Genomic DNA, 25,090 nt, shown 5'->3' with positions numbered 1-25,090 from the left:
TTTAATTTCCTTTCATGGTGAATGGTGTATAAGTGACAAGTCCTTGTTTACGGCACTGGCAATAGCCATTTTCAGTTTCAATATTTGGGAAAGTCTGCATCTTGGCTGTACAAGTGTATCAGCACACTCAGAAGACTTGTAGGGCTAAAAAAAAAAAAACTGTTCACTTTAGAGAATTTTAAGCAAATTTCACAGCTTGCCAGTGATAATTTACCAAATCAAGGGAAGGAACAAGAAGAAGATAGATTAATCCCTTTCATAGGTACTTTGCAAATTAAACATTTTTCATGTGATGATTTTAAACTCCTCAAAAAGCCTAGCTACAGAACATATTTATTCATATGCTACATATGTAGATGTTAAAACTGATTACATACTTGTATAATATATTAGTATTGATGATTATCAGATTATGCCAGAAAGAGAACCGCATTAGTGGTCGCAAGGGCTCCTGTGAGTGCTGCAAATGTGTGGAGATTGAGTGGATCTTCAGCAAGTACCACCACTTCTTCCAACTTCAGCCTTCCAGCAAAACCAAAATTACTCTGTCTTTACTGAGAAACTAATGTTATTTTCTTGACATGGCAAAAGTGTATTTCAGGGAAAAAATTTTCCCCCCCAAAGTATTTTTGATTCAAAATTTGTGGCTCTGTCAGAATAGTAAGGCTTTTGGAAAGTGACTCTAGCCATTGATTTTAGCAGTCCCAGTTTATTTGGACAGCAAAGAGATTACTGAAGTGATTTTTTTTTTCTTTCTTCACTTAGGATGAGAAAGGGTATGCACAAAGGTTCTTAGAAGATCACATCATATATAAAACACATTTCTGAATTAGAGCAGGTAGGTGTCTATTCTGCGTTAAAACTTCTGGTTTTGAGACAGGGATGGTGACATTTCAAAATGTCACACTAAACCTGAGTAATATCTTTTGAGAGAGGTAAAAAGATGTGAAGTTTCAAATGCTCAGAAGTAGATTTCAGATTTCTGTACTTTCAAGTTATACTATCAAATTAGCTTGTGGAAGAAGAGTTTAAAATTAAGAGATGTTTTCTTCCCTTCCCTTGCCTTTTATGTCTCCACGATTCATGTAATTAAGTTCTTTTAACTGTGAAATGAAATGCTAGTTTCTCTAAACAATAGATTAAAGAACACAAAAGAATACAAAACTTCTTTCAAATACAACTATGCAAACAGGTACATGAAGAGGAGTTTTGTGTAGTTCAGGTTTTTGTATGTATAAAATAACTAGCAATTATATGAAGTTTAAAGGTATGGTTTCCCACATGGTTTCAGTAGTATTTAAATGGATAAAAAACACTTAGGATAGAAAGAGAGGCAGTCAAACACTGTGTTAGGGTTGGAGGAGCTTGACTTCACTGCACTCGAAACTGCCAAAATGCGTCAGATTTTAAAATAGCGCTTTCCACTGAAGATGTTTAAAACCTTAATCCTTGCATCATTTCACTAATATAGGTCAAGAGATACAATACAATGAATGTGTTGTGGGCACAAATGTGTGATCTAGTTACTAATACACATTATACTCTCATCTTAGCATTCACGGTAATTGTGAGAATTGCGAGTATTGTACACTGGAAGAGGTAAGTCCAATAAGTGATATAGTTTGTATCAGCCAGAATTTGGAGGATCACTTGCTAGACTTTGTCAAATGCAAGTTCACATGCGCATCTTCAAAGCTACTAGAAGTTAGATCCTCTTTCAAAGAAAAATGGGCTCTGGTGGGGGAAAAAAATAAAAATCAATAGCGTTGTTCACTAAATCTCTCCCTTCAGTGGGTGCCTTACAGTGAAAGGCATGTGGAGAGAGCACGTGCGAAAGCTGGTGATGTCTTGTTTCATACAGATACCTATATAATTTCTCCTTGTGTACCTACAGATTTTGTTGCTTAGGGTCAGTAGTGTCCCAACTGCCATAAAAAAAGATAATTCGGAATTCTCTTTCAGCTAGACAGAGGCACTCATCAGTATTTTCATCACTACAGAATTAAAGATCAGAATGGAAACTATCTGGCTGAAACTTGCACCTTACAGGCTCTTCTAGCTATAATTAAAATAATCTCCACTTCAGAGGTTTTATTTCCATCAGTCATATGTATACACGCCCTCACTGGATTTTTTTCCACAGTTCAAAATTAGTGAAATCAGCTGGTCTTCCTTCATTTTAAAGTTGATCCAAGCCTGTACAAGGCAAACAGGAGGCAGAGGCCAGGCCGCAGGAGCGGCCCTCAAGCCCTGAAGTGCCGGCATCACCCAGGAAGTTATATACACGTTGTTGACTATTTACACTGTGACAATTTTATTGTACGGGTTCTGTTCCTCACTTGCAAACTCTTCTTTAATTTGCAGCTTCTCTTTTTTTAGCTAATCCCTGACCTCGGCCGACTAGAGATGAGATTGAACCTGCCCCTGGCTCTCCAGCGCCTGCCTCTCTCTTGGGGGTTTGCTGTCAGTAACCGTTCAGTGAGCGTGACTAAAACCTCCATCTCTGGAGCGCTCCGCAGCCCTTCTCACACAGCTTCTCCTTCGATGTCTGAGGCGTGAGTTCATTTCTGCTGGCTGTTACCACAAACTGGGTAGCCCTGTAGGAAAAGAGTGAAAGAAAGGTGCGGAGGAGGGGAGAGGGAAATGAGAATCAAAAAACACAGTGAAGGTGGGGCCTGAGAGAAAAATACTTCATGGGGAGTGAAATGACAGAGCTGGATTCTTGATCTCACCCAGTTTCTTGTTCACTCATCATCTTACAGCTCCCACTGTGTACTTTCTTTTCCGTCCTCTCCATGAACGTGGTGGTGCGCTGGCTCTCACCTGCAATGCAAAATGTCTGGCACCTCTGGTGTTATCGTCTGCCGTAGCTGCCTTCTCCTTGGAGCGAGCAGTACACTTGAGAGGGTGTATTTAACTTCATTGTTTTAGCACGTTGTTTATGAAGGCCTTTATTTACAAAAATGGTTTCAGGGCTTCTTCCTCTGCAGCACATCCTAGGCCTGGGCCACTTCCAACTGTGTGGAATCAGGAGGTCCTGCACAAAATGGAGACATGGTTTGCACAGGCACGTCTTGTTAGGGTTTTAATACGTTGTGTTGTAGAAAAGCGTATCATCGGCTTTGCTTTTTTTATTCAGGGAACAGACTAGGACTTTTGTGTCATGAAAATTACTGTTTCATGGTTTTGAAGTTTTACTTTATGTTGTTATGAATGTTTCATACAGAACAGCAGAACGCATTTTCAATGTCTGTAATAAATACCAAACCCAGTTTTGGTCACAAGCCTTTTCTGTTTCATTTTCCAGTCAGAATAAGATTCCATTATATTGGGTTTAGTTCTAGAAAAATATGTCAATATTCATAATCAGGCTGCATAGGCAGTAGAAAGAGGACGTGCCATTTTTAATCATCAGCATTTCTGCACTTTACAACTCGACACCTTTCAGCAGGAAGGTACACAAGAACTTCTACCTTTCTGCTGAGGTGTGTTTTTGCTGAACCACCCAGGCAGTTTCTCTGCTAATCTGGGGGATCTGCTCTCTTATGGAAACTGTCCAGTTTTGGTTTATTGTATATAAATTTATACTTGACAGCTGTTGAGGAAATCAATGAACAATAGCCTTAATGGCAATTAAAAAAAATCAGCTTAATTTATTGCTCAAATGTCCTTCGCTAAGAAATCATAATGCCAGTTTTTGGTGAAATTAGTGTCGTCCTACTTCTGGTTGTGCATTCAATTAGTTTGATGCTAAGAGGGCACAATCCTAATGGGTCAGCCTACAATTTCCTTGAAATATATTGCGTGGTTTTAATTAATATGCCAATAAGAGGAACTACTTGGCCTTTATTTTATCTCTTACTGAAACTTGAATGCATTCAAGGGTTCTGCTGTGATTGGCTTCCTCAGGGAGGTGCAGCAGGAGTTGTATCCCCTCTGGCCTCCATAAATCATGTGGGGTTCTGTGTCTTCTGGGGGCATGGGGGAAAATATTTCAGTTCTCTGAAGCCTGCCTAATTGCACTCTTCCCTCCCTCCTTCCCCAAACCAGATGCCACAATTTTCCATAATGCAGCCTTTCCTTTTTTTGTTGCATGCCTTGAACAACAAAGCAGGTGAACTATAGCTACTGGGCATAATGATTAATTCTTCAGCTATCATTTTGGGGGGTTCTGAAATTTAGGTCTTTCAAGTTTTTGAGCCACACCTCTAACAGAGACTTGGTCTGGAGTAACCACACAAGTTTCCAGCAAGAGAACACAGGGTGTAAATTAAATTTTCCTTAAAGGTTGGTCCTCAAGTAAATGAAAGTATCCACAAAGGCTGATACCTACCTCCGTTCACACTTGTTTTGCTGTCTCTGTGTAATCAGCTTTCTGTATACAAACCTAATCGAGATCGTGTGATGGCATACGGAAGAGGTCTATTGCACAACTCCTCTTCCCCTGCCCGCACCCAAGTCAATCCTTGCTTGTGTCACTGCAAGCAATTAACAGAGCTTCAAAACCACATGCGGCTTCTATTCCAAAACACCATTTGATGGTATCAGGAGACTTGAGTATTCAAGAAAAAAAAATGTTTATTTTTTAAAGGGTTTTTTTTCTTCATCATTAGAAGATGCTGAAATAATCAAAGGCATGGAGTGTGCAGCATCAGCAAGTAGATCTTTGCTGCAAGGTATTGTCTGGATGGGATAAAAACACATTCTTCATCTTGAATATAATATATGCTTGGAATGAACTGTAACATATTTAGGTGTTCTGCTTTGATCCTAATGGGTTGTGAGGCGCTATGCTGAAATGGATGCGGATACTATCAATAAAGAAGATCCTTAACATCTTAATGTATGGGCATGTGCTGTAGTTGCCACATAATAAACAAGGGCGTGAGCTTTTCACAGCTGCCCCAAGATAGGGAACTTTTACCTCCTGTTGTCCCAGGGTAAACAGGTTGCCCACGTCTCTGAGAGCAGCAGGGTGCTTTCTCTGACATTGGCTGGGGACAGAGAACGTAAGGATGAATAATTACTGTGGATTTGCCAGATGCTCTGTAACCACACATGCATCTTGACCCGACAGTAATAAATCTGAGTGTTCATCTTTACCTGTAGGATTTCTTCTGAGTGATTTTTTTATTTATATCAAACAAGGTTTTTCAGGGATTTGTAGTAACCTTAGGACAGGGATCGTTTCATTGACTAGCATTGGTCAATGCTAATTGCTAATTATTTGAAGCAAATCAGTGGCTGGGATTTTTATTTAATTTCACTGTACAATGAGATACAATTAAGTGTGAATGGTGTGGATGGAAATTTGTTGAGAATTTTTGAGTTTATTTTGCACGGGCAAATAGGATCACAGGAACAGAAGAATGTCCCTGTTTGTGCTGTCTTTCTGCTGAGTGTTTTGGTGGCTCACTGATGGAGCGCTGAAGTATCACTCTGCCATTCAGATCACGTAGTAAGGGTATTGTACCAGTGGAAAAATCTCCTTCCCCAAGATAAGGGCTGACCTAAACCTGCATCTGGTTCCTCTGAATTCTGTCACTAATACACTTCCCAAGCACAGCCACATCGTTACTTGCTCAGCACACTCTGCAGCTTTATCTGGATTCATTGCCTTGCAGAGATAAAGTGTGCTATGTAGTCTAAAAAAAAAATCCTACTTCAACAAATGAAGAACATATTAAAAGTTTTTAAAACTAGAGGCAGAAGCCAAGAGCTAGGAGGAGCTAGCAGCAACTCCCATGATGTACCAGAAAGAGAGGAGCTCAAATCCTGTACTTTTCATCACTTCACAAGCTTCTCAATGCAGCAGAAGAGAAAGGTTTCTCAATGATTTGTCCGATGTTCAGATAGGGAAGATTACTAGGGATCTTACTGCTGCTTATGTTAATGTCAGCACCTTCTACTTTGCAAACAGAGTTTCTCAGTTTGTGCAGTGAAGTCTGCTGTCCTTCCTCTGCAGGGGTGTGGAAATTTGGCTTCCAGGAGAACTGTTATTTCAGTTTTACTGTGGGGAATGAACTGGTAGAAGTTGGAGAATAAAAGACCATGTTTAGAAGGCTAGTTATGGCAGAAGGTCCTTCTCAAAGCCAAGTTTTAATCCTGCTGTGAAGCAGGCGCTGGTCAGAACTGGGGTTATGTTGAACCATCCACTGATACATCGACCAAGCCTGTTAGGAACATCTTGGTGATGGTTTGGAGCTCAGAAAGGACAGGTGCTATCATGCTTTGCAGCACGTACAGTTTCTTTATGGGTATGACTCTTTCATAGCATGGTACTCCATTAACATGAGAAGTATTGTTTTAATTACCTCAGCGGATGTTCCTCTGAAACTGCTCGGTGGGCAGTTTTAATGGACGTGGTATGGAAATTGTTGCACTGGCAGGTACAATATCTGTTCATCTTACTTGCTTACAAATGTTCCAAGCAATCACATATGACACCTTCCTGCAAATGAGGTAATTCCCGCTTGGCACTTAGGCCTCTAAAGAAGAAAATTTTTATATTGTAACATTAAAGGCAGACACTTTGTTTTAATCACTTGCCAAACCAGCTGAAAACAATTATTAATTAATAGGAAACATTGACTTTTAACTTCGCAAGCTCTCCAAAGAAGTGTCTGTGACAACTTGCATCTGGATTTATGGATTATTTGGATACAGTGAAACTGGGCATCGTACTGCAAAGGTTGACTGCTGTAAATTCATTTTAAGTATACACATAGCGCTCTTAAAATTAATATGTTTATAAACCTAAATTGGTTCAGTTGAATGCCTTTTGTTCTCTTTCTGGCTTCATTTGAAGCAACAACAAAAATCTGTGCTTGTTTGTGTGTTTAACCAAAATGTTAAATGCAATTAATCTACCAAAAGCACACAAATATTTTTTGAATAATAGAGGCGCCCCTTTCACAGTGTCTTTGGTATTTAGCACTATGGTTTGGAGAGTAGAAGGCAACTTTTTCACATCTCATAAATAAAATTTAAAAATCTTTTGCTTGGCTTGTTTAATTTGAACCAACGCAATGCAGCACCCTCAGATTTTCTTGACTGCTTTGATAATGTTGAGGTTAGTGTGTGTGGTTAGGGGGAGGCAGCATTCCTGATATTTTAGATTCTGGATCTTACTTTCCCTTCTGGAAAATACTGTATCTGGCAAATGCAGCTCCCAATAAATAAGAAGTGGGGGATGAATATTGCAGACTGAGACAGAACTCCTCTTTGATCTGACTAGGAGGGTGATTATGTGGGGATTCATCATGCAGATCTACTGTTTTTGCCTCTTTTGTCAAACAAAATAATAGAATTCCTTGGACTGTCAGAAACAGAGAATATCCAAAATATTTCAACAAGATCAGACCACAAGAGTTAGTTTATCTTAATTGAGAATCTTGAGACATCCCAATTATTTTAACAATGGGAGAGTGGCTGCCTAGCTTGTCTGCTTCTAGCCAGTCCCCTTCTCAGTTATTGAGAAATTCATAGGGAATGCTGTGACAAGTTTAGTAACTGCAGATTTTTCATCAGCTAAAAATCTCTTTTCTAGCAAACACAAGAGCTTTGTTTTATGCATTTGCTACTGAAACTCTTCTCTTAAAAAAACAGTGTGTGATCTCATCTTTTATTTAAGATTTTGCTAGTCCTGCTAAACCAGCAACTCGCTATTTGCCAGGTAACAATCTGAGCTCATCATCTGTGCGTGGAACTGAGCCTTAACTGCTGAGGGTTGGCTGGTTGCACCATGTAGCTTGGCTGACTGACAGTTTGGGTGCATCCAGAGCCTATGCCTGGGTATAGGGAGCCAGGTACCAGACTTCATCCACGTCATTTGAAGAAAGGTCATCTGTTTCCCTCTTTAGCATGCTTACTTCTCAGTAGTTTATAATGATTTGGAATCTGCTTAGTTGTCCTTTTGATCAAGATAAAACATTCATAGCTATTAACCAAGCTATGGAAGACAGAGATGTGTCTATGTAGTCCTATATTTATGGTTAAGAAAATTGTTACACTGTTCAAAAGTTAAGTTGTGCCTTCAGATAATAATGCTTTGCTTTTCCTGGAGTGTTTTATACAAGTTATCATAAAGAGATTGAACTTGTCCTTGTTTTAGCAAATAGTTAGGACTTAAATGGCTGCAGAAATGATACCTACAGCCAGTTTTGCTTTCCCTTCTCCTCCCTACCCAGCGCTGTGCTCCTGTTGGAAAGGGGTTGGATGGTCCGGACACGTGGACGCAGCAGCTTAAAAGTCAGATGTATAGGAATGAGGGGCAGTGCTGGTGCATTGATGGAGTGACATCTCTGCTCTCATTGACAGTGATCAATAATCTCAATATCAGTGACCAACTAAATATCTGGGGACTTTATGGGCTGAACTATGGCAACTACACTACTTAAATTGATGTTTGCACCTGCTGAAGTCCTACACATTTATCCTGAAATAATTACTTTTTATTAAAAATGGTGTCTATTTGCACAAAGAATAATCTCAAAGCACTTATCTTTCCACAATGAGTTAATTGGGTCATTACCAGCTTTTCCTCAAAAGAAGGGTAAAAATTGACTAGTCTAATACTTTTCAAATGCAGACCAAAAGGAAAGAGTAATTTCTGCATGTCAGCGTTTTATGTACTTCTGTTCTCTTCCACCTGCTGCTTGATACACCACTCAGTCTGGAGACCAGTACTAAACATCCACCCTACCAGGCATAGCACAACAGTGAACTACACTTGTGGCATCTCCAGAATATTGTGACCATTCACGAAAGAAAGCAGTAGATTGCTTCTGGTTACTCAACTAGTTTATTAGATTTCTACTAGTAGAACAATCTTCAGGTTTCTAGGTTGTGTGGCAGATGGAAATAATTGCTTTCATTATGCTCTGGGGTATTGCTACCTGAACAAGAAAAAGACAGCACTGCTTCCTTCTCCTGCCACTCAGGGTTTATCTGAGTTTTATTTTGGTGTTTTTCATTATTTCCACAGAAACAGTAGAGGGATAAAGGTAAATTCCAAATGCCACATTCCAGGGAAGGTGTGAATCTGATCTGTGACGGCACTTGTTGAGAATTAATTGAGAGTACTCTTAATTGAGAGTATTCTAAAGCTTGTTTTTTGCACAAGCCACGATGATTTGAGGTTTGTCCAGACCAGTGAGGTTCCTTTATGCCAACGTTGGTTTGTGCCTTTTGAGCGATGTCCTTTCCAAAGGCTGTGCCTCAGTGCCTAATCCCAGGCACAACCCCCATGTAGCTGAAACCTTTCCCAGCTCTTGAGTTTCCTAAATACATTCTGGGATTGCAGCATCCTCTGATGCTTCTGTGTGTAAGAAATATTTGAATTTGGTCTCTTCCTCTCCAACTCTTTGGATCTGCCAGCTCTGTGAAAATAATGGGATGTTAAAATTTAAAAATTAAAAAATAAAACTTGAGGAAATTATTAGATATGCCAACTTCAGAAGATAACTGCTGATTACAGTACACCTCTCTGTGCTGCCCTCTTTTTGACTGCTGTTGCCTTTTACTATAATAGAACGGAATTTGTGTCATCCTCAGTGTTATCCTATGCTTACATGAAATGGGAACCAGGAGATATCTACATATAGAAATCAGGCATTAAACAAGTGATTTGTTCACTTTCTGCAGTTGTCCAGAAGGTAAAATGTGTTGTGCTACCATGGAGGAGTTCTCGCAGTGCTCCTTTAAATCGATAAGCTGTTTATTTTCATTTGGCCATCTTGCTTAAGATACGAAAGTGATCACTGAGTCTCCTTTGTAGCTTTCATCTGTATTTGTGGAGCATTTTGCAAATGAAAGCGGGGGGGCTTTGCTGTCCTTGTAAACAATAAACCCCAATTCCAGAACAGGAAATGCCTCCCTGTCCACACAGGTGGAATTCAAAAGATGCTGAATTTTACAGTTGTTCTATGTCTTGCAGCATAAAAGCCACAGTACAAACATTCTGATGTTTTCCCATCAGAACTTTCAAGCAATCTTACCAGCAAAGCAAAGCCACTCCCCCTGTCCTGAAGGGAACATCATAGTCATAGAATTGTTTAGGTTGGAAAAGACCGTTAAGATCATAGAGTCCAAGCGTTAACCTAGCACTGCCAAGTCCACCACTAAACCATGTCCCTAAGCACCACATCTACACGTCTTTTAAATACCTCCAGGGATGGTGACTCAGCCAGTTCCCTGGGCAGCCTGGTCCAGTGCTTTACAACCCTTTCGGTGAAGAAATTGTTCCTAATATCCTAATACCCAATTTAAACCTCCCCTGATGCAGCTTGAAGCTATTTTCTCTTGTCCTATTGCTTGTTACTTGGGAGAAGAGACCCACACCCACCTGGCTACAACCTTCTTTCAGGTAGCTGTAGGGAGCGATAAAGTTTCCCCTCAGCCTCCTTTTCTCCAGGCTAAACAACCCCGGTTCCCTCAGCCACTCCTCATATGACTTGTGCTCTAGACCCTTCACCAGCTTCGTTGCCCTTCTTTGGGCATGCTCCAGCACCTCAATGTCTTTCTTCTGGTGAGGGGCCCAAAACTCAACGCAGTCCTTGAGCTGTGGCCTCACCAGTGCCGAGTACAGGGGGACGATCACTTCCCTAGTCCTGCTGGCCACACTATTTCTGATACAAGCCAGGATGCTGTTGGCCTTCTTGGTCGCTTGGGCACACTGCTGGCTCATATTCAGCTGGCTGTCGACCAGCACCCCCAGGTCCTTTTCTGCTGGGCAGCTTTCTAGCCACTCTTCCCCAAGCCTGTAGCGTTGCATGGGGTTGTTGTGACCCAAGTGCAGGACCCAGTACTGAGCCTTGTTGAACCTCATACAATTGGCCTCAGGTCATCAATCCAGCCTGTCCAGATCCCTCTGCAGAGCCTTCCTACCCTCAAGCAGATCAGTTGGAGGCAGGGACTTGCAGCAATGAATGAATGAGAAGCTTTGGTCTAACTGGTCTTTTTCCTTCCATAAGATCAGCAGAATACTATTTGCCGTGGTATGTTGTTGAAATCTTCAGTTGTTATGTATCATCAGAGCTAAAAGAAGCACCAGTACTTGTCTTTTTTAAAAAAGAAAGAAAGGCTAATTTGAAGAAAACCAGTGGAAAAGAATGCAGGAAGCTGCTGATGTAGAAAATTTTCACACCACGCCAAGATAACCTTTTTATCAATTTTTTTTTCTTTAAGGTGTCACTTTGCAAGGTTCTTGCTTATTGTGTGTTGATGACAATGTTTTGCTGCTAAAGCTTGAGGAAATAAGGCTGATGAAAATTTTCTGTGTGAAAACCTGTAGACGTTAACTTCTAATGGAGAAATGTCCATGACTGTGGCAGAGATGTTCCACGGGAATGTTTCCAGCTACCAGGAATATGAACTGCATTGTGAGCGTTTCCCCTCTCAGATTTGAATAGATGGAGATACGTTGATTCAAAACAGAAGGATTTTGATGAACAGCTGTTAGCTTCAGCCATAGCTGAGTAAAGAGGAAAAAAGCTAGGTTATGTTCAAAACAACGGAAACTCAACAGCTTAATTATATACTATGAATGGTCCTACTTCTTCAGTCAGCAAAGATGGAAAAGTCCTTTGTTAAATGTTATTAGTACACATGAAACTGTGCTCTTCAAGCCGATGCCAACTGCTTCTGAAATCACAACAGCAAATACTGCAAGCTACGCTGCAATTTCTTCTCCTGAAATCATGTGTTTTAGCCTACAAGTGAAGCCTAATTGGGTCAAATGAAAAGGTTTGGATTAGTTGGTATACATTTTATGAATTTTTGTTGCTGTTCTGTCTTTTCAGTCAAGAAATACTAAGAACTTTGGACAAGATGAGTTAGTGAAAGTAATGCAACAACTTAGATAATGTAACTTTCATGATGGCTAAAGGATGGCTCAACAGCAATTATACGAGTAAGCTAAAATTATACCCTGACAGTGCTTAGGAGGGGACTTGGAGGATGTGTGTAATGTATTTCCCTCCTTCCAAAACTTGTTCAACTAGCAACCTGACTACAGGAAAATTATTGTAATTTAGCTTTTGTTGGCAGTATCAGCAGTGGAATCTAGGGCATAAATACATTGCTTTGTACATATCTCAGCCCAGATCTAACACAGAAGTGAATATGGGAAAGTTTGTACTGTTGTCTCTTCTCCTTTCCTTAAAGAGCAACAGGAACAGCTCAGCTTTGGTCATGGTGGAAAGCAGACATGCACTTTAAAAATTTACCTTTATTTCATCCCAAATATCTGACTGAATGGAGAGATGAGCCCACATTTTATCCAGTCTAATGCACGGACACTCTGGCAAGCAGCAGGGCTGCTCTCAAGCTGCCTCAGAGGAGGAACATGGGGAAACATAATTGGTTCAAAGTTTCAGACTGGGCACAAGAAGGCAGCTCCTATTGTACCCAGCCCCCATCTGGGATGAAAACAGTAGTTGCCGCTCTCTGGACTGTCTCCATGCCCCACGTCTGACACAAACATTCCAGTTTCCTTCAACCCAATCACTGGGAGACATCTGATGCAGCTCATGAGCTTTGCTTTGTGGTGTGTCTGGGGCAGAATTTGTTACTTATGGTAGGTAGAAACTACAAACAAGGAGTATTGTGGGTCGTGGGTTTAAATTTTGGAAGAGTAGGGTAGCCAAGCTGTATAGTGGATCCATTCAATTGCAGCCTCTGTGAGCTAAGGAAGCACTCGTGTTGACGTGTTTTGCCAAGTAAATTATCATAAGCAGACTCAGGCCAGCCTCGAGTGTGTCACTGGCAGCTTTGGTGGCCCTTTTTGCCCCACTTGTAAGAAACCAAAGAATCGCTGTAATCTGAAAAGCCCAACATTTGAGTTTGTGCCAGCGTGCACCTGTTAACGGGGCTTTGTTGAGGTCTTTGACCTCCAAACATAGATAAGCTGCTCCTGCGGGTTAGGAGATTTGAAGCCGCTGGGCTGAAATCCAGCGTGTTACAACCCAAGCTCTTTACCTTTTCCTTGGTTAATAGGTGCTTGAACTATTTGGAAGGGAGCCAATGAGGTCTGCTAGGCCTGCAATGGGGCAAGGAGTTACGTTGAAAGACCCATTTTCTAATTAATCCAGGGCCTTTGTAACGCTATAAGTGGCTTGTCCAGAGTCACACTGGTGCAGGGTCACCCTTGTCTTCTCAGTGCAAGTCGGAGTAGATGAGGCCTCCAGTTCTTCTAAACACTGAACTTCAGTACAGATCATTAGCATTTTGAAATTATCCATTGAAAATTGCTGGAAAACTGTCTGTGTGATTATAGCTTGAGGAGCAGAAGCCAGAGCAGAGGTAACTGGCTAGTGTTTCTCTCTCGGGCTGGAGTTCTCTCTGCTGAGGCTGTTTTTTTGAATAAAATAGAACTTTGCATGGAGCTGTTCTTGGTGTAGCTTGTGTTTTAAAGAGAGGAGAGTGAGGGAGAACTCATAACCAACGTTTAGGCTAATGTCTTTTTTTCTTTCTGCATTTCTGATGGTAGGTACTGGATGTTGGGAAATTGCTTTGCTACACCAGTCTGGAAGCGTTAGTGTAGCTTTGACCAAGGTTACAGGAGCTGGTCCTTGCTGCAGATGGGCCTTGGCTTTTCTAAGCCACGTGATTGGTTTTGATATGCTCTTGGTTCATGGCAAGTATCTTTCAAAGACAACCTGTACTGTGTGGTGCTGAAGGATGTCACGTGTGAAAATATGACGACCTGGTAACTCTAATGTATGACAGAGCTTTTTGGTGTAGTAATATCATGGTGACTACCTCTTTTCAGGAACTGGGATGGGGTTTGCTAGCAAAAGGCCTGATTAACACAATACTTATATGGTCAACTGATCAACAGATTCAAAGCCATGATTAGCAGTGCAGTGCTGGCAGTGCAGATTCCTCTGCTGCTGGTTGTGACCGAAACGGTGATCATCTGCAATAAATGGCGATTCAGTGCAGATGCTTGATATACCTGCGCGGTGCTTTAACAATTCACCCTTACAGGGAATTTCAGGTCCCTCAAATTTTACTTGCTCAAAGAGAATTAATTAAAAAAAAACAACAAGCCGATAACAAGCTTCACACAGGAAATTTATTTTGTTCATTAATATGTTCATTAATATAGTCTTCATAAATATAGTGTGTTTGTTAATATGGTGTAAGCTGAGTTGAGATAAAAGATCTAAGAAACGGAACTTGGGTTGCTTGAGTCCTGTGTGGTATATGTTGAATGAATTTTCACTTAATCATCCATTAATATGTATGATAAAAATAAACATGGCAATTGAACATGAACTAAGTACTGTTCTGAAAGAAAACCACATTGGGTAAACTAAAACAACTGCATTTCTTACTAATCTACACAATGCATTTCATTTAAAAGGAGGATTTATAGTATTTGAAATATCCTACCACATACTGAAACTTTTAGTGTAAACTGCCACTTTCTGACTATCACATATTGAAATACTTGTGGCGCATAGTGAAATTTATGTTACATAGTGTAAAATATATAGTGAAACCGAACTGATGTATAATGAGACACACATGTGCCTGCAATGACTTCTCAGTTCCATTATTTTCTAACTAACATTATTTTCATGATCAAGTTTTTCTGGGTCAGAGGATGAAAATGGTGAAGACCAGGACTGGTATTACAATGGAAAGCATAGGCCCAAACTTGCACAAAAACCCCATCGAGCTGAGTTATCCTTTGTCCTTTTCTGAGGTAAATTCTAAATGCAACATCTGCTAATGGTTACAACATGTCTGTCTTTCTCTGCCAAAGCTTCATTATGAACATCAACATTACCCTGGCCAGAGAAATACCACTAGCCACAACTGGAGAGGCCGAGTGCCCAATTCTCAGCAGTTTTTACCATTACGGGGCTGTCGCATGACAGACCCTGGTGAGGTGTGTGGGGCTTTGCAGGAGCACCCCAGCACACATAGGGTTGTTCAGATTCATTCAGGTCCCCCTGGGAGGGGGCAGCCGGGCATCTCGGACCTGATCTCCTTTGTCCACTGGCACTCCGGACCTCCTCTGAAGGCTCAGGGTGGATGGCAGCACCAGTGGTGGCTGCGACCTGCAAAACTTCCTTCTCTGCTGCTTGGATTTGTTTTTTTCTGGCTTAAGCTAGGTCCTGACTACACAGCCAAGCATCCCTGCTGGGCAGGGCAGGCAGGCTGGCCCCTGGGTGTGACCTGCTGCTGGCGGAGGAGGGCTGTGCCAGCTGGTCCAGCGGCTGGTGGCCTCCTGGCTACCTGGAGTGCTTCTCTGTGGGGCTGTTGTTTCAACTCGCACTTCTCTCCAACCTCAGTGATGGTTTGAGCTGAGGACGTTGTTTCCTGGGCTGGCTGGCTTGGGAGGTGGTTTTGTCCCTGTCCGGTGGGGACCGGTGTGAGGCTGCAGGAGTTCCCCAGCCTGCCCAGTGCTTCCCGACAGACTTGGACCACAAAGTGCTGCCTCCAAGAACTGACTGAAAAAGAAGCCAAGATCCCAATGCTGCTCAACCAAAAGAGGGGAAACTAAAGCAGAAATCTCACATCTCCTTGACTGGTCCTACTCTGAACTCCATCAGAGGGATTTTTCTTTTATGGGTTATCTTTAACCCGTTTTTGCACCAGTGCCAGTATGACCAAAGGCTTTAACCCTTGGAAAGTGGTAACAGCAATGATCTTTGTGAGCTGCCTTGATAGCACTCAGGTCAAGGTGTGTTTGTCCTGTCCTAGCCATTGAACTACTGGCCTTTTGCTAAACCAAAACAATCTAGGCCGTACTGAAATTGAAAGAAGACCTTCCTACTTCGCAGCTGTTGTGCAATCAGTGCTCATCAAGGATGGTTGAAGGCACAAGACAAAACACACCCTGCATTTGAGGGTAAGGTATATTAACCCTTCCACTTGGAATGCCTAATTGCTCAAATATTGCCAACATTGTTCAAACTGCCAGATATGTTAGGGAACAGGCAGAACTGGAGGGACAACTCTATATAAGGGTATGACAAATTTATTGGGTAAATTGTATGGGAGTGCTTAACCCTTCTCTCTGTTCTGTTTTTTGTAAAGACAACTGCCAAGTAGAGTTGATCATGACTAATTCATGTGAGGAAATAGCACAGAGAAGTTAAACAGCAACAACCAGTTTAATTTCACTTGTTATCAATAAGGCCTAACTTAAGTTTCAAAAGGAGATGAAAGGTAACTTTGCCATTTGCTCTCTATGTTTTAAAAGCTGCAAGAGAGCTTGGAGAGAGATGTGCTCCGCATTATTAATGCCACCTCTGTCTTTAGAGCAGGGGGAGGAGACAAACACAATTTAATTCCTGTGTGTACCAGGACAAAAGGTCTCCAAAGCATTTGTTTTTGTTCTTCCCCATTCCTGGCCTTTTCAAATCATTCTAGAGATGTACGTTAGTTATCCCTGAAGCAGGGCAGAGCATATATGGGCTCTTACATGTGTCAATGCCAAAACACACCAAGATGATATAGAAACAATAAAGAAGAAATTGTCTTGAAGGAGAAGTAGAAGTAAGCAGGAAACATATCTTAAGTATCTGAGCATCAACTCTAGCAAACAACATATTAGGCATGAATATTTCACAGGTGGTACAATCACCTGCTACCTCTTTTTTGACCTATCTTCTTACCTCCCCTGAATCAAAGGGTGCGACAATGGTGACAGTGAGTAGGTGATGTACTACATATTTAGACAACAACTGTCGATGGGGAAACAGAAACCTTTCACAATGCTAGGAGGAAAATTCATACAGTAATTCCAGAATAATAGATTTTTTAATCCTTGGTTTCCTTGTATGATACAAACTACTGAGTGTCATCCACTCCTTTGAACCCCTCTGCAGCTTCACTGAGATAGACCACTTCATTTTGAGAGATGCTCAGTGGAGACTGGAACATTTACCAATTCCTTCATCTCTGTGACTAGATTGTTCTTTTACTACAACAGAATAGAGCAAGCCCACTGCATCTTTTGAAAGGCAGTATGTAGAATTATTATCCCTTTGAACTAACTTTGGCAAGCCAGGCACATGGCTGAGCTTTCATAAGATCAGGCTTAAACACAGTTCTCTTCACTTAAAATGCTTCTGCATAAACCAATCTCGATTTGAATATCCACTACATGGGTTGTAGATTAAGACTGTTCAAAATCAGGCTGCCAGGCTAGATCTGCCCTCTGCTGAGTTAGGTGAGTCCCTGTGAGGAGGCTGAAGGCAAATGACTCTTGCTTAGCAGCTTAGCAATTTTCTCGGCATCCATGGGAAAGCTGGTGGTGATCACTTGCCAGTAAAGGGGACACTTTGGTAGTCTGGGCCCAGTATTTTCTTCCCTGGCTGCCTGTATCCAGCCATGGAGACGTCAGTGTGCTAAGGGCAGCAGGAAGTCCACAGCTGGGTTTTCAGCTCCAGGGAGAAGTATTAGAAAAGTAAGATGCATCAAAATAGGGAAACTTTAAAAGAGGGAGTACTTTGGCAATATCAACCCAGCAAAACACTGAAGGTGAGCTTTGGCAGGGTGGCAGCAGGCTTCTGAGGAGCCACAAAGCATTGTGGATGTTATAGTTTGTCAAGTCATGGGTGAAATTTCAAGCCTCAGAGTAAAGTCAGAGATGAGAAAGTCTGGGCCTTTCAACGTGGGAGAGCTGAATCTATCAAAATAGTTTCATTTTGCATCTACAAACTGTGAAAAGATGTTCTTCCTTTTTTTTTTTCTTTCTCTTAGTATTTAATCTCACCCTTACCCTTAGTTCATGGGTTGCCCCGCTTAGGAGGCATCAGGTTTTCCAAAGAAAAGGCGGCATTTCACTGCTTTCCTCCACTAGGTCATGACTGGGGAGACTGAAGAAGCTGGTGGCCACCTTCCTCCGTGGCCGGTGTGCTGGCAGGGCTGGCAACACCATCAGGGGGCCGGGAGCCGTGGGGATGCTCACTGAGAAGGCAAGAGGACAGGGCTGGGTGCAGCGAAGGGGAGGTAACAGGGATGGAGAGAAAGAGCATGGGGTTCACCACCTGCCCGTGCTAGTCTACCTAATGGGTGACAGGCTGCTTCTGGCAGCAGCGCCACGGTCAGCAGAGTTGGTGGCTTGATTCATGGAAAAATGCCGATCCTGCTGTGTTGTACTGATGTCCTCCAGGCCAGCCACAGAGTGGGACGAATCTCACCAGGACATGTCCTTTCCAAAACCCAGGAGCTTGCCCAGGCAACCTGTGAGAACAGCACTGAGGCGGCAAGCTCAGGCACTCAGAGGTTGAGAAAAGCCAGCAGTAAGCCTGAGTCAGGCCTATAGAGATGTACGTTAATGATGTGGTCTTTACAGGATGCATGTTATCTTTCCCCACGGCCTTTGCCATCGGGAACCAAAGGAGGCTCTAATCTGTAAACCCCACACCTTGGTGGTGGTCTCTATTGAAAGGAGCGGGGTAGACAGAGGCCAGGGCGCTGAGTGCTGCCTGGAGGAAACACATACTTCACTGGCTGTTACCCAAGCAGTTGTGCACAGCACGGAGCAAGTCACTTAACCTGAATTTTCACAGGCTGTGAAGTACAGTATTCTCTGATTTTAGGTGCTTGGTTTGAAGGCATTGAGGATTCCCAGGGACCCCTGAGGTTAGGATGAGCTATACTATAGTCAAATAACACTTCGGTTGGGATAAACTGCCCTGGAAAGTCTGGGCACCCAAAGAGAATATTGATTTTCAACTCCTGTATTTCATTTCTTCTCTATTTATGCATAGGGATACCACCTTCCTCTCCCATGTGGACAGTGAGTGACACAGGTGAAGCCTTCAGCCGTCCTCCCGATGGACCCACCAAAGCACCAAGGAGCAACCAGCGCCAGCTGGAGAGCAGGGCACAAAGGCTGGAGCTGCGTGGCCAGCGAAGGAGATGGGAGGAGAGGGAGGGCATCCCTGCCCCGTCCCGCACAGGACGAGCATCTCTTGCCTTGCGTGCTGAGGTAGAAGTCCTGTGGGAAAACCAGCGCATGATCCTGCAAGCAAGGGCTGTTCCTGAAGCTTACATGCAGACAAGCTTAATTAATTCTGGCATTTCATAACTTTTTGCTGCTTGACATTGCAACCTTGCTTGTGTTGCGTTAATGTGAGGGGAGAGGTGTGCGTATGCAAGCAAGTGAAAGTAGCATCAGCGTTTTGATTAGAACAAGGTTTCCATCAGGTACAGACACATGTCTGACCCAATACCCATTTGTTTCCAAGCAATGTGAATTGAAGGCCCACTCAGTTTCAGCACACTTCTGGGGGCCCGGGCTTTTAATAGCGTGTAATATTTCTGGCAACAGATGAGAGCTAATATATTGTGTTTAAATCTGGGATGAGTTGTTGACCAGCTGTGGTCTACGCAGAGATATCAAATGCTTTTCTTTGGATAATGTTGGTTCCAGCCTGCAACCCACATGTGGGTCAGAGGCAGGACCAAAGACCAGCAAAAATAACCCATTTAATCTCACAAAGTCATGTCTCTCCTCCAGAGCGTTTGGTGCAGTTGTCCTCTAACGATTTAAACATTTCAGAAAGTTCTGAGTGAGCTGGCTTCTTTTTCAGTGTTGCACATTGGTCGACGCTGGTGGGAGGTTTCTGCCCTTCTGTCTGCACCAGAGAGGTAAATTAGTTAAGCAGAGGCACGAATTATTTGCATGCAGCTGAGGTGGGAATGTGTTATCTCAACAGCAGAAAAGGAAATGGTTCTCTATAGATTATTAGTTACTGAAAAAGCAAAAGCATGGCTTTTGTTGCCATCATACCACTGGTCTGACTGTTGAGTAGATACGGATCAATATCCCCCCTTCCTCCTCACCCCCCTCGCTCTTCATATTTTCACTTAGGCTGAGGTGAAGAGGTTTCACTTTAATTTATGTCATTCTTGTATTGCCAAATGGCATGCCAGAGCAACTGAACCAGGCGTGATCTGACTTTCTGTTGTGTGCTCTCACATGCAATCCCCTCGTGGGAAAATGCTGAGAGAAAATGGAAATTTAAGCTCTGCACCTAGCCACTGTGGTTTTTTGGGTTTTTATTAGTGCTTCGTTTGTAACCTTCTTGGGGCAGAGAGAGTTTTGTTGCGTTCAGGGTAGTTGTAGCCCATAAGTGAGGACTTCTAAATATTACAATACTGCAGATAATTCTATAAGCAACTTGTTCTCTCTACGAACAACAAAAATACATGCTGTTACATATCGGAGGATCTCAAAACAAGGTTCAAATATTAGTCTTACACCACAGCTTGCACAAGTCTTGTACCTATTCTACAAATGAGTCGGGTGTTGTATGGGAAGGTCAACTGACTTGTTCTAGACCTTGCTACCAGTTAGTGGAGGTACCATAACCAGAACCCAGCTATCTTGGCTCCTGGGTCCTTGTCCTTGCTGCAAAACTTGGCTCTGGCCTTGAAGTACTGAAATTTTTAGATTTAAAAAAAAAAAAAGTCAGTCTTTTAAATCTCCATTGTTATATAAGCTTAAACTTGGATGTATTCCCCTGTGTAGACGCACATCACTGCCTTAGTGTTTAGATTGATCTAAACAATTACACTGAAAATTAATTTTAAAAAGAGAAATGCATTAGCAATGGCATCAACAGGCATTCCCAGACGTAAATACCCCAGATCTGGGGGAAATGAGAACCTGTAGCTGAAGTCCGTGGCTGGATCCATCCCTGAATGTGTTTTTGGAGTCAGTGCCACATGCGGTTGAGGTGTTCCCTTGTGACTAATGGGCGCAGAGGGAGCTGGTGGGCAGCAGGTCAGCGGCAAAGGACTGAGATTTAGGATGTTGATGTTTTGAGTGTTCTGCAGGGGTATGTGCTGCTTCAGGAGAATGGGTTTGATGGTCAGAGGGAGGGCCTTTGTTTTCTGGCCTCCTTCTCTCCTCAGGCCACTGTTCCACCTCCTCTCCTGGGCTCCTTTTTGAGCTCAAGCAAGACAAGTGACTGTGCAGCAAACACCACAGTCATTCCTGAATGTTGTATCTGGAGGGGATTAAAAACCTCAAGCAGATCTGAGGGAGGGAGGAAATCTGCACATTGCTCTTAGTGGCTATGTAGGTCATAACTTCATTTGCGAAACACTCGGGTATTTTACGAACAAGGCTCCCAGTGAATTGTGGTGCACGGCACCGAAGGAGGGTGAGAGGAACCCAGGCGTCCCAGGGGAACTGCACTGAACTGAATGGCTCCAGATTCTGGGGGGGCAGGAGGGGAACATTTTTCTGCAGCAGTTGCTGAGCATGCTGCGGGGTCTCTGCAGGGAACAGGCTTTTCTCGAGGGTGATGGAACACGGGGGCTGCTGCCGTGGGGCCAGTGGCCACACGGGACCCCCCAGGCAGGAGGCACAGGGATGGAGGACGTGGGGCACCTCTCGGTCGCAGCCCATCTGGGGACAGCAGGACGGGCAGCACAGACGTTGGTGTATAGTCTAAAAGATGGGCGTTTTTAGCAAACAGATGTAAAGATAGCAACGCTCATTTGGAAATTACCTGCATGGCTGGGCACAGGCATTACTGTTGAGACCACAAGTCTTTGGAGCCAAAGTAGAGCCGCTTCCCAAGGGCCATGGAAGTACCTGCCCTGCCCTTCCCTTGCTGCCGTCTCTAATCATGGGCTCAATTTTGGTCAGTGGCTCGCGGCCAGGCTTGCTCAGGGCAAGCCCGGGGACAAACGGGGATGGGCAAGCACCTCCTGCAGCTGCCCAGTTTGCAGCAGGCAGGCTGGGCCCCCAGTGCTGGGACATCGGAGGCAGTGCAGGGTTTTAGGGCAGTGGGGATGTAGGAAGAGAGCCCCAGCCCCGGCATCGCAGCCGGGGCCTCTCAGGGCGGTGCCAAGGTTGCGGCTCTCGAGGCAGCTTATTGCCCCGCTGATCGGGGCACAAGGGCTTTGGCAGACTGGGATGCTCTGGTGAGAAAAAGCCCTCTGGTTGTCACCTCACTCACTTTTCTGTGCTTAAAGCATGTTTTTTCAGTTTGCAGTGTCAGGGGGCCGGGCACACCGTGAAGCTATTTGGATTCCGCGTTGATAAGGCAAGTGCAAACTGTCCCCGCAGCTCTCGAGAGCAGAATCAAACTGAAACTTACCACTCAGAGTAGAAAGCACATAACACCCACAGCTACAGACATGCACAAATTGCTGCAATATAGGTTAGAAAAGGAGCCCTGTTCTGCACCCTCTGGTCTCATTAAAAGCATGCACACACACACAGAATCTTCTCTGAATGACTATAAACACCAGCGCATGTTCCCTCCTAAACACCCAACTAACTTGTAACGGCTTATTAAAAAGGCAAATTTTCACTTTTCATGTATCTTTGCTCCCTTTCGCACCTGGTTGCAGTTTCTACAACATTTTTAACTTTTGTTTTTTTCATGACTGGTTGCGAGTAAAATGAGACTTCTCGGGGACACCACCCAGCCTGGTTAACTGGGTCCCCGCCTGGGGACACGGCCCCAGTGTGGCCAGAAGAAACCAAACCTTCCCCGCTTACTAAAGAATTTCTGCACAGGGCTTTGAGGCTGACAAGAGGAGCATATCTGGTCTGTAAAAATGCACAGAACCTGTCCTTGAAAAAAAAAAAGCTATCTGAATACACGAGGTAAACTAAGGACGGGGAAAGCAAATGTTTCCTGTGGTTCGCAGAAAGTTTTGCCCTAGGAAAGCTGTAGGGAAGCTGAGAACTGAGACTATAATATCCAAGAAATCCCATACGGACTGCTGCCTGCTGCACTCCTCTTCCTACCCAAAAGCTATTCTCTGCTTTGCTCATTTAAGTTAGGATTTACCATGTAAAACTCAATTGGTAAAAGCAGGAATGTTGGGGTCTGCCTAAGCCTGGCATCACATTGGGATGGCTGAGTCCTCAGCATGGGCACACCAGGAAGGAGCTTTTCAGCCTTTGATTTTGCTGTGCGTGGTTTCAATATTGCAGGAATTGCTTCTCTTCCCAGCACAGTGGCAGCCACTTTGGGGCAGGAATGCTGTAAGGAATCTCACTCGGTCCTTGGATAAGGAAATGATCAAGGACTTGCCTATTCACAATTAATGGAAAAAAAAGAGCTGAAGGCCTTTATTAATCATTGCACAATAAGGAAGTCATACTGGTTTGGCTCCCTTCAATAGGGCTATTTGGTCACACCTACCTAAGTGGTTTGGCATCCCAACCATCTCCCCGTGTGCAGCTGGGGAGGAGGAGGGAAGGAAGGGCCACCGCTCCCACGTGCCACCAAGGTGCCTGGCCACCAGCTCACAGGGTAGGGAGAGCTCTGAGTGCCCATCTCCCTTTCGCAGAGGGCCAGGCATCTCTTTTTAGAGATCTCTGCCCAATGCACACACCAGTGCCGCCCATCCCCGTGCTCTGGGCACAGGTTTCTGCCCCAAGCCCTGGCATCAAAAATGAGTGGAAATTCAGGCATGCCCTGTGCTGGAGTTCCCCCCCCTGCCAGGGAGGGTCTCCTCCTAGGGACGTGTGCCACCCGCCCAGTGTCCACAGCTCCTTGCCTCGCTGCTGGGCTTCTGCTTGAGGCCCTGGCTTACCTCTCGTGGCAGCCAGTCTGTTTAACCGCCAGCTCCAGAAAGCAGTTTGTGGCCAGATGCGATGGCTGACGGGTGCCTCTGAAGTGCCAGGAGACAGATGTTCAGGTGCTGGGCTCTGGCTGGTGCATGAGGCTGCATCGCCCTGAGCTGGGAGGGGGCACCGGGGAGAATTTTATAGCGAGTGGTAGGACAACATCAGCACAGGATGAGAAAGATGACTTCAGGAGCCCAGGCTATGTCTCAGGTGCTTTTCCTAGGTGAGCTTGTGCAGGCTGAAGTTTGCAGAGCTGAATGGCTGGACCCGGCTAAGCCTGTGCTGCCTGGAGGTGGAAAGCATTACCTCATCTTCCCTGTGCTGAGTTTTCCTGTGCTGAGTGCCATTCAACTTGTGCCAAGCTGCAAGCTGTCACCGTGGAGGTAAGGAGGCTTGGCTGTGAAGCAGAAGGTGATGTGTGCTTGCATGCGGCTCTGAGCAATCGACATCTGACCCCTCTAGCATGGGACAAGAATACACTGAGGCAGAAAGGGCTCGGCAAGGATTAGTGGCTCCTCTCCCCTTCAGCCACCACTGTGAATTGCTGGGAAATCGTCCCCAACTTCCTTTTAAAAATGAGCGAAAGCAGAGTCCTGCGGCGTGTTGGAAACTCTCAAGCCTTCTGCCATTGACTGCAGTTAGTGCAAACGTGGCCTTGATGGGCGTGCCAATGTGCCAGCACTTCCATGCGCTGCTTGTGAGAACAGGAATGGCGGCAGCCATGCTGGTTGCAGGATGGCCCTTTTTCAGCATCTCATGAAAAATTAAGCACCCGTGGTTTTTGGGAAGTGTTACATTTTGACAAACCCCCCCCCCCATGTTTTCCCACTGTTCAGGCAGGACTGGTTAGTGCTGAAGTCACCAAAATTTCCGTCTGTGCCCCCCCCACATCCCAGCCCAGGCAGCTGCCTTTTCCCTGCCGGTCTACCCCGATTCTGCGCGGAGGAGGGAGACCTCCATCTCAGTGCCAGGGCAGCTACCTCGATGCCATCGGTGAGGTTTTTTTTTTTTTAGGCCATCATGACGGCTTGTGTTTTGCAGATACCTGCCCAGTGACGGGCACATTCCTCGGCCGCACCGCATCCACTCAGCCCCAGCTCACGCAGTAATTAGCCAAGTGTTTCCTGGCTGCCTTTAATTACAGCCACAACTATTTGCCTCACTCTAGCATAACGCCTCTGAACGACAGCAGAGGTTTTGGGCTGCATCCCGTGCGGAGCGCGGTCCCAGCACGTGTTGGGACGCAGCCGTGCACCGGCAGCCGCTGATTTGAACCCGAAGGGCTCATACTCCCTCGGTGAGTCACATTCTTAGTTTTTGACCTCAAAGTCGTAATTGCCCATGCTGAGAATTAGCGGTGTCTTCCCCAGCAACTAGCTGAGAGATACTGGGCTTTATAAACCAGACAGAAGGGCAGGATCCTCCTTAAATCTATGAGTCTGTCTATCTCAGCTGTAATTTGCCCTGTCCTGTGGCAAAAGCAGCTCAGCTGGCAAAGCCGTGGAAGGAAAGTGCACA

At 44.2% G+C, this 25,090-nt stretch overlaps 1 long non-coding RNA gene across 1 annotated transcript; it reads left to right on the top strand.

Moving 5' to 3' along the window:
* The first annotated feature begins 474 nt into the window (after positions 1–474).
* Positions 475–24,045, top strand: LOC142600965 (uncharacterized). The gene is made up of 3 exons (XR_012834478.1): positions 475–838; positions 2,365–2,555; positions 18,738–24,045. It is a non-coding gene; the product is annotated as an uncharacterized LOC142600965 (long non-coding RNA).
* The last annotated feature ends 1,045 nt before the right edge of the window (positions 24,046–25,090 follow it).

This window comes from Balearica regulorum, chromosome 3 (genome assembly GCF_011004875.1).
Source record: "Balearica regulorum gibbericeps isolate bBalReg1 chromosome 3, bBalReg1.pri, whole genome shotgun sequence".
Classification (NCBI taxonomy): Eukaryota; Metazoa; Chordata; class Aves; order Gruiformes; family Gruidae; genus Balearica; species Balearica regulorum.
Note: the sequence above shows the minus strand (reverse complement) of the source record. Positions and strands in the feature narration are given on the sequence as shown.